Here is a 10,764-nt window from a genome sequence, read left to right on the forward strand (position 1 = left end):
TTTAAATGGCGTCCCTCTTTTAAATTAATTACACATCTGTCCCCTGACATTTATTCAGAGCTGTGGAGGATTTATTAAAAGCTGTGTAAGTGATAATGATATGAGGTGATAAGATATTGGTCCACACTTCAACATCTGAAACTGCTCAGCTGGTTCTTTTTCTTTAGACATATTCCTTCAATATCATTGTACCTCTGGTGTTCTTAGTCAATTTCCTTGAAAAGCCCACTGTGATGACTCTTCAAGGTGATCATCAAGCAAGTGGGATTAGCTGTGACATGGATTTTCATTTTAGACATAATTAGATTTGATGAGAATTTATGTCTGGAGCAGCATCAGCAGTCCAGAGCCACGAGGATATTTTCATTATCCCACTGAGTGTTTTAATGTGCTGCAAGAACAGTCAGTGAGATAATAAACTCCTCCAACAGCCACCCAGGTAGTCGCTGACTCAGCCTTTACAGCTGCTGTTTGAATTTAAAGTATTCACACATGCACTGATGCAAATAACAGAATAAAATATCACGTACAATCTTCACTCTACGGTTGAGACTAACAGCACGAGGATAATCATCTCTGCTTTGCTCTGCAGTGAATTAACTCTGTTTGTATTCAACCAAAGTGATTCTAAGATAAATGTCAACAACTGCCTGCGTAACATGATATTAACAGCTTTTATATTATTTTTGGCAGCAGAGGGAAACACATAATAGTTGCATATTAAATGTCAAAGTACTTAAAATATTGAAAAATCTCATTTTTTTATTAGTTTTTTGAATTACTTAGGTGGAAAATTTGTCTTAACCTTTTGATAATGTTGTATTATATCATGGCAATAACACACTTCATAGCAACTTTTGGTGCATTATTTCTCCCATTGGCTGTATTTGTAGGTTAAGTCAGTCACCCATCTATTTTAGCCTTGGAGGAACGGTGGGTATGTTTGTCCACTGAGACAGATAAGACAACTTAGTATTACACAGCTCTTAAATTAAGAGACTTCTAGTTCAGCAGTTACTTATATCCACAAGTTGAAATTTTGATTATAGAATTGAAACTTTACCAGTGGCATATTTCACTTAAGGTTTTAGGGTCATATAGATGCAAAGACTGTAAATGTTTGTGGTTGGACTTTAATTTTGTAGCCAAAAAAATGTGTCAACAGTCTGAGGATATCTCCTGACACGTTAGGTTGGGGTTGAGGGCTCAAATAACAGGAAAGTGAAGTAATCTCGGCGCCACGTACCTGCAAAAATAAATCAAGCCTATTTTAAACTTAACCATGAAGGGTAGTGTTTCTCAGTATAATAAAGAGGAAAGCTGGAAGGTCAAGGCTCTTCCTTTCCAAGATATCCTACATTGATATCCCCGTTTATATCTGCCTTTATTTGTAATTCCGCTTCTGTATTCCTCATTTTATGGCTTTCCTCACAACGTGGAAGTAGAGCGACATAACGCCTCTGGGTACTTGGCCTTGGCACAAACAGCTCAGCAGCTCAGAGCTCCATCTATTTGAAATTAGTTAATAGAATAAATCTAATCTCTCCTCAAGCCCTAAAAAAAGAAAATCTGATAATTTAGTGTTTCAGTCACAGTTTAATCCCCTGCAGGCCTAACATAAGATTATATTTAATCCTGTTTTTTTTAGTGGATGTGCATGGGGACAATCTTAAGGAATTTTTTAAATCAAGAATTCAGAGCCAATCGTCTTACAAGATATCCAAATTAAATGTTATTCTATATTCCATATATTTCCTTTGCTTGTAGATTAAGTAACATAAAACATCATTTCAAAAGCCAGAATCATTCACATACTTTCATAAAATTCCACTTGGCACAAAGACTCAATTGCTCACAAGTATTTGTGACCTACCAGGATGTAGTTAATTATAAAAATCTATAAGCTCAGCAGGTAGAATCCCACACGGAGGCCACGCAGCCTGGTCTTCCCGAAACCAAAAGCAAATCCCAGTGTTGGAGACCAGCTCCAGAAGTACGTGTCCACCTCTGTCCACCGAGCAGACAGTGACAGCTGATTTTATTTTAGACCCTCCGCCCACTTGCAAAAGATGGGCCTGGGCTGTTTTTTTTTAGAGAGTCAGGCGTCTGTGCCTCCCATGTCAAGTCCTCAGAAAATCCATATTGAAATACTTCCTGTGACTCCCCTGCAGAGGCTTGTGTACTAATAAATCAGGGCACCCGGGTTTCATCATCACGTCTCCCATTGGAGTGCATTGCATTCTCCAGCAGCTGTTGCCACCTGTCATGATATGCCAAATTATGCATATACAAGTCCAACAAGTGCTCCGATAATCTCTCATTATTCTCTATACTTTTGCTGAAAGTGGATGTGGGGCAGGTGCGAAGTGACAGAAAAATGTGGTGAAATGTGGCTGTGCCGTGTGCTGTGTTCTGCATTCGGTTTGGAATGAGGTCAGTGATGTAATGGTTTTTGTTGAGAGGGGTCAAAGGGGCCGTGAATACGACAGGAGGCACCTCCGAGCGTGGAAGAGCATGCCAGCTCATCTTGTTTAGGCCCAGCTGGAGACATTGGCGCCGGCCTGGCTCTGGTATCTCGTGGAATCCAGTGTTCGGGAGCTGACAGGCCTGTCAGGCATCTACACTGCCCCGTTCATCTGCCGCCTGTGTAACTCATACCTGAGCTCCCAAAGAACACCTATTTAAAAGCTTCCACCAAACCACAGAGTGGACTAAGAGGCAATGGATCCCATGCACCCTTATAAGACATAGATTATTGGACAGTTTCATGTTGAAGTAGTTATAATAATATGAATGAAAGTCACAATAATTTTTCTTTCAACTATAAACAGGAGAGAGAACGGTTTGTAAAAAATATCTGAACATTTGTGTGAGCGCTTCAAGGCCTCATGTTCTTTTCATGAAGACCCTGCTTTATTCAGCTCCAAGCTCGTCCTCTGTGATCCATAGCAGAGATAAGTTATACAGTAAGGAAAGAAAATATATTAAATTCTCTCTCTCACACACACACACACACACACACACACACACACACACACCAGAAGCCCAATCAGTAGATAAGAAATGATTTCCAGCAAATACCATAGACTTTCACATATTTGAAGACACTTACACATGGTGCCAAGAAAAAAAGACCAGTCTGACGAATACAAAACTAAATATTTTAGTGTTGACTTCTTTCACCAAGTCTTTGGCTGAAGAACTGTCCAGCTCTCAATCGGATGTGTGCACTGACTTTTATTTAAGGCAAACAGAGCTGCAGAACTGAAGCGATGGGCATCATCCAAACCAAAGCTTCCACAGACAATAGCCTGCTGTGTCCACAGGTGGGCATTGGATTAAAAGATGGATGCAAACCATTATACAGCCACAAAGCAAACAGAAACTATCACATTCTTTATGGAGCTGAACGCTGTTCTGAGATCAGATGAAAGGACAGATTTTACTTGTGCTTCAGAATCATCAAATTGTCTGTTTTGAACTTTAACGGGTCAAGGACCGACTGCTTTACTGTTACTATAGTTAAGTACATTTGTCATGTATCTGTACTTTACTTGAGTGGATTTATTTCCGGGTTCAAATATCTGTACTTTCTACTCCACTACATCTTTATTATGCACTGTGTTCCCAGTGTTTTTTAATCAGTGATCAATAACGAGAAGGGGCCTGGTCCACTGATCCAATCAGAGCGGGTGGGTAATATTAGACCCCGCCTCCTTCTACAAGTCCACCTGCAGCAGAGCTCAGAGGGATTCAGTAGAGGTCACAGCCGAGACTCAGCCATAATGATGTAATAGAATATTCCTTTAGGGAATAAGCCACTCTCTGCAAGTATTTTTACATTTAATACTTTAAGTACACTTAAAAGAAGAACTTCCTTTTACTCTAGAAGACAAGGGAGTTTGTAACTGTTTACTTGAGTAAGTTTTTGTCCAGTCCTTTTTTGTCAATATATTTGATTGCAAGTGAAATGTTTCAGCCCTTCTTTCATCACTTTTGTGGAATTGTACATCACAGGATGGTGATTTCTACATTTTTCTTACCTTTACTAAAGTTTATGAAATAATTTATAGTACTTGAAAGTATTGTCTGTAAATCCTGTCCATAAGTGCTGTTCAGTCCACACAGCACATAAACATTTGAACACTTACACAGTTGGTATTGTTTTGGCTCTCTCCTCCAGAGCATTGCTTTTGAAACAAATCAATGACCATCAGCTGAAAGTGCTGACTTGTGGCTGTGTTCTAAGGGAGGTGATGTAAGAACACATCTGAGAAGGAACCATAGCCCCTTATTATATTATGTATATTATCATGTTTTTGAATAAAGCAGCAGGAGGTTCACCCATCATAATGCCCTCTAATTAATCCTGCAAAGTGTCTTCAAACACCTAATATTAATAATAGTAATAATAATAATATACTTTATTTGTGTTGCACCTTTTCCATACAAAAAATGCAGCTCAAAGTGCTTCACATACAATATCGATGAAAACATAAACATGTTAATAAAGATAGAAGTTAACTAGAGAGTCAGCTGTGTAACTCGCCCATTCAGAGCCTTGTGTGTAAGGAGGAGAACCTAAAGTCAATCCTGTGTGTAACAGGCAACCAGAGCAGAGCAGCTACATCTGGACTAATGTGTTCCTTCCTCTTGGTTCTAATTAAAAGCCGAGCAGCAGAGTTCTGAATGAGCTCTATTGTTACCTTTGAGAGGCCTGTAAAAAGTGCATTACGGTAATCCAGTCGGCTAGAAATAGAAGGCACGAATCAGCTTCTCAGCATCTGTCTGAATTATAAATGGCTGAACCTTTGCTGTGTTTCTGAGGTGGACAAATTTGGTTTGGTCCCCTTGTTAATGTGTTGCCTTGAAAATCAGATTAGGGTCTATCAAAACACAGAGACCTGTAACTTCTGATTTAATCCAAGGAGTTAGCTGACACAGATTTTTTCCCAGAATTTCTCTTTTTGATTATGGGCCGACTAAAAGCATTTCTGTTTTATCCTCAATAATATTTAGGGAATTATTGCTCATGCATGTATTTATTGCCGAAAGACATTTGGTGATGGAGCAAAGAGCTTTATCATCATTTGACTCAGCAGCAATGCACAGTTTTGTATCAACTGCGCAACTATATGGAAACAAACATTGTCTCCCAGTGGCAGCATGTACAGCTAGAATAATAAAGGTCGAAGGCAGCTCGCCTGTGCAACCCCGAAACAGCTGTCATGTTTCTCAGACACTTGTTACCTTGTTTAATAGTTGATGTCTTAGCAAAAGCAAAACATGTGTCCCGGTCCAAATACTGCATGACCATGAGAGTTAGTATTGATATTGGTATATAGACGTTTTATGCCATGTCAGAAAAAGGAACAGGCTTGAACTTTCAAACATCAATATGAAGCTTTGGGACGTTGTTCAGGAACATGACCAAAATGATGATTTACACTGAATGCTAAAAGAGAGGAATCTAAAATGACTAAAGACAGGCTGGGTGAGTAAATGCTCTGTGCTGTCTCGATAACTGTCAACAATGCCCATGAGCAAGGCACTGGCTGCTCCCTCCAGAGAAGTGGCTCGTTGCCAAGCAGCAGCACTAGAGTTTGCTGGAGAGCCTCGGAGAGGGAATTTGTAAAGCTCGCTCAATTCCAGGCCCTCGCTATAAATATCGGTGAGTTTTTTTTGTCATAGCGCCTGATTAAATTAAATAAAGAGCGACGCCCTGAGGAGAAGACTCTGAGTTATTTACATTACAACATCTAATTAGGCTTCAGAAGAAACAAAGGAAATGTCGAAATTCACGAGAGCTGACGTTCCCGCCTGATGTCTTCTGTCAAACTAAAAACAAATATGTTTCCGTGTTAGAGACAATCTGGATATATAATAGAATGATATCATAATCTTAGGAAAGCTGTGTATATCCACTAATATAGCAAAGCAATTTAAACAGAGGTATCACTTATATATTAATATGACATAATATTATCAACATGAAGCCAACATTTCCTGTTTAATCATTTATTCTGATTGCACATTCTCTAATTACAGAGTAATAACACTAATCAAACACATTTCTCTGTCTGAATGTTAACAAATAACAGACTAAATGGAGAGATTCACCTGGACTTAACCCGACATACAAATGTGAACCCCTGTTGTTCTTCACAATACACCAATCCCCTTAGAAAGGTGAATTAATGAGCAGATCTGTCATTAGAATTACAAGTTTACTACAACAACAAATCGTATTGAATGAGCAGCACAAGTGAACTACGACAGTCGATGGGTGTCTCCTCTTGTTTATCACCTCTTGGCTCTGACTGCTCACACATAAAGGAGTTGTATTTATGCTGTTGCTGTTCAGCTGGGCTCTCTGTCTACATCCATAACTTGGGCCAACTTGGACAGCACATATTTAATACTCCTTTTTGTAAATTGTGTGAACAGTGTTTTCATTTTTGGATCCTCTCCCCCAGCAGAGGCTCGGCGCAGATCACATCATTGAGCACTGCATGTGGACCACAAGCCGATAGCACCATGGGGTGCATGACAATGAGCCACATCTCAGCCAGATGCCATTAGAAGCGAGCCTGTGAATCCCAAAGATTTGCCGTACAAACGCACTGGTAAGGATTTTTTGGGGTTATTTTTTTCAAACTTGAACTGTATTCCTTCATTTAAAGTGATGAATAAAAATGCTCCCAAAAACCTCAAAATAAGGAATAATTATTTGATGCAACCATAAGTTAGAGGACTCCATCTTTCTTGTGGTTTCTTACACACAGGACCTTCAGATCTTCTTTTCTTATTGCTTTGGATTTTTGATCATCTCAAGTGCAGGACTGTCACATGCTATTTCTGAGGTGAGATGACGAGCCTGGGTCTTCCATAAAACCCAGCAGGCCAAACAGATGATCTCACGTCTGAGAGGCCCAGTGACATGCTGTATTTTAAGAAGAGGCATGAGGTAACTCCAGAATGTCTGCACACTGTGGCGGCATGTGGAGGGGCAGCTCCTCTGGGTCGCTGCTCTGTGTGTGGTGGTGTCTGCTGTACACTTTGTGCTTTTGACCACAGGCCACCACGTACAGCACAACAAGGCGCCACACACTGTTGTCAACCATCAGAAATGTGTGTCTACAAGCGTTAATGATCAGTTTGCATTGGGAGGTTTTCAAGCTTCCTAACAGCAAATTCCACAAAAGGGGTAAGATAATGCAATGAACTGTGACACTTGGTTGATTGCAACTAACTCTATTTTTCTAAAAAGCCAAACATGAGAGAACAAGCAATATGTTCATTATCAGGACGGCCATTATCTTTGACAAGCTGCGTCTCCTGAGGTCCACAGAAAACATCACAAGACCTAATTTATAGCCGGCACATAATGACACTCTGCCCAGTCAGATGAAGGCAGTTTGTCCTCAGTGACTCAATGAAACACATGAGTCAACAGCTGAAAAACAATATTCTAGTTTCTGAATTCTGTCACTTTTCTCCTCTGGCTTCATTTACAGCAGCTCTGTGAGGCTGTATATAAAGTACAATAGTGCTAATGCTAAATCAGTGCACACAGTAACCTGCTGATGTCCAGGGGTGGATCAACATGCACAGCCAGAGGTGGCACTGGCCTCAACTGAAATCTGATTGGTCCCTGAAGTGCCCATGTCCAGTCAGCATTTTTTAAATAACATAGTCAATAACAATACTAAAGAGAAATGTGACAATTTGTTAAGAGGGTTCTTTTTTATCGAAGCTTAAAATGTGCTTTACCTGTAAAACAATTCATGAATGTTGCAGAGGTATTTTAGACTTTACCAACTTCAATTTCAAATGTGTTATATCAAACCACCACCATTATCTCTGAGAAATTTATTAAGAAAAGTTTGAAAATGAAAATCTCGCAATGTGAAAGAAAGTGGAAAATAAAATGGATCCGCACCCCTGATGTGGATCTGTAACATCATTTAATGGACTAATTAAAAACTAAGAAATGCAGATGACAACACAACCTCCTTGGCAGAGGTATTGATTAATAAGCTGGGTATTCTGCTGCTGCTGCGGCCTAACTATTACTTTCATTATGTGGTGAGAATCTGTGATCATTTGCACTGGGCTAGGCCGCTAAAGCATCCTTGGATAAACAATAATTGGCTTTCAAAGGACGCTCTGATTAAAAACCTCAGCGTCAAAGCTCTCATTTAGTGATATTACATATTTAATTTAAGATATTAAATGACTGTAATCAACAGCAGTAATGAGTCAGGGTTGTTTAACCTTGTTTACTGTTCAAAGTCTTCTGAAAGTTGTAGAGAAAGCTCATCTGAGAGGAGTGTAACTTTTATGTTTCGGCAGTCCAAAAGATCCAAAAGAGAAAGAACATCCCCTCGCAAAAGTAGAGGATATCCACAGCTGCGGACACGTTAATAATAGAGTCTCATTGATGGTGATATGCATAATTCTTTAACTTTATGTATGTATATGGTCTCGGGGCGCAGCAGAACGACAGCAATGATGATAGACCGCTTAGCTGCTAATCGGACCCACCAGGCGCAGGACGGACTTTCCTTTGGTTTCCAAATTGTTTGCAAATTAAATAAGCCCCTCAAGGTGTTTCTCCTGCTGATCTGGTAAATGGGGCAGAACTGTTCTTAAATCGAAGCAGTGGCAGACCGCTGCACGGAACCCGCGGCAAAGAAAGCACCTTCTCCACACAGAGCTCAACCTTCACATCTCGAAAACTCTTCACGGGCTGAGGTCGGAAATACTTGTGAGATAGGGAATGCTAAGCGGCCACATGAGAGACGCAGAAACAGAGATTCTCTGATCAAAATACATCTTTCCCCACTTGCTCTAAAATATCCATGTTCGTTTTGAGATCGACTCTGTGATCTCGTATCACTCCCACTACAAGTCAAACAAAGTAATGGAGGTGTTGTTGCTCTGGGCATGAACACAGAAAATATCTTACATCTAACCGTCGTGCCAACATGCCTATTTTTGACACTTTGGTGCTGCTGTGCATGGATTAGTTGTTCATTTTAGAACCAGGGAAGAGTATCTATAAGGCAATTATAGCTTCTCCCACTCCAAGTTTGTCCCTGATATATTTAGGCTGGTGTTGGGTCACTGGCTGCAGTAGAAAGGTAGTTTCCAACATGATCATTTAATCGCTGAATACAAACAACACAGTCAAACACACACACATCCGGTCAAATTTGAAATTTGCTAAATTTAAAGTCGTGGAATAGCTCACATGTGTTATTATCGAAAGGGTAATAATAACAATCCTGCAGGAAGGTACAGCTTTGTCCCTGCAGACGTCCTGCTGCTCGTGCTTTGTGTTAACCACAGAGCCACCCTGAGCTCGGAGTGTTTGACACTGAGGACGGGTGGGGGGGTTTCTATGAAAGCTCCAATCTCTAACTCCCAGCTGTCCACAGCTGCCCTTTAGGAAAAGCATCAATGGAGAATGCTAATGGACAGAATGGATGTGTGACTGTCTTGAAAAGGTGACAACTGTTTATAATGCAGCTCTCACTCCTCTTCATCATCTCAAGAGTAATTGGATATTTTGAATACATTGTTTTCTCTTTTTCCTTCGGCTTTCTATAGCAGTGTTCAAAAATACACTAAATAGCTTCTTCTTCTTCTTCAAAAATAAATAATCAAATATCACTCTGGCTAATGATGGCTCCAACCACATTCAAACACAGAAGTTACTGGAAAACTCACAGACTAAACCAGTCTGTGAGTTTTGTGCTCTTCAGCTGCTGCTGTTTTCTCACTTTCTCCCACGATGACGTGTAAGAGGAATTCAACAAACTATGAAAATGGCTGTAACGTCTCAAAAAATAAACAGACACCTTATGTTAGACCGAGGTCTCTGATGCGTGGAGGGAAGTGTCTTCTTCCGGGTGCTGCCAACCCTCATCTACAGGTACTTTGTGCTTTCAGGCCGCCAGCCAGCCTTCAAAGCTGCGAGAACACAAAGCAGGCAAGACTTTGTTCAGGCGCTCAGCGGGGCGGGGGGGCTGCCTCTGCTCACTACTCACTTTTTGTGTGTGCCTGTGGTGTGTGTGTGTGCGTTTCCTTGTGTTTTCTTCTGCGGATGTTTGTGTGTGATGTAACTGGATTTATGCTAATAAAGCTTTTCCCCATTCCTGACTTGAGTGAGGAAAGCGTATGAGACATGCACGCACAAAAGCACACACAGTTGTGTCTCTCACTGTAGAAGATGAGATAACCCGAGCTCGACTTTCTAGTGTCTAGAGAACACATTCCTCAACTGTAGTTACTAACCTTAACTGCACACACAAACACACATGTTTACAAGCTTTGCAAATCAATATGACCCTAATTTTGGGAAAGGAATATCCAACATTAACCGAGACACAGAAGACTGAATTGAGTTAAAAACTAGAAAGGCACTAAGAGTGGATATCTGCCAAGTCCCTACAGTCCCCTTATATTCAATGCACCAAATTTCACACACTCTTATTTATATTAGTTCCCTAAACTCGCTTGATTTTTTCAACAAAATCTATGAACTATTCTCTGGGGAATCTGTGAACATGTAGAAAAAGAAAAAAAAGAGAGTCCTAGTTCAGCCTCCTGATCCGGATCCTCAACAGATTTCAATAGGTTATTTAATGACCCATCTTTCCAAGATATTTCACGGTAGTTTTTGTGTACTGCTGCAAACTAACAGACAAACAAACTTAGATGAAAGCATAATCCCTTTGACAGGGGTAAGAATCACGG

Source organism: Pleuronectes platessa, chromosome 14 (genome assembly GCF_947347685.1).
Source record: "Pleuronectes platessa chromosome 14, fPlePla1.1, whole genome shotgun sequence".
Taxonomy (NCBI): Eukaryota; Metazoa; Chordata; class Actinopteri; order Pleuronectiformes; family Pleuronectidae; genus Pleuronectes; species Pleuronectes platessa.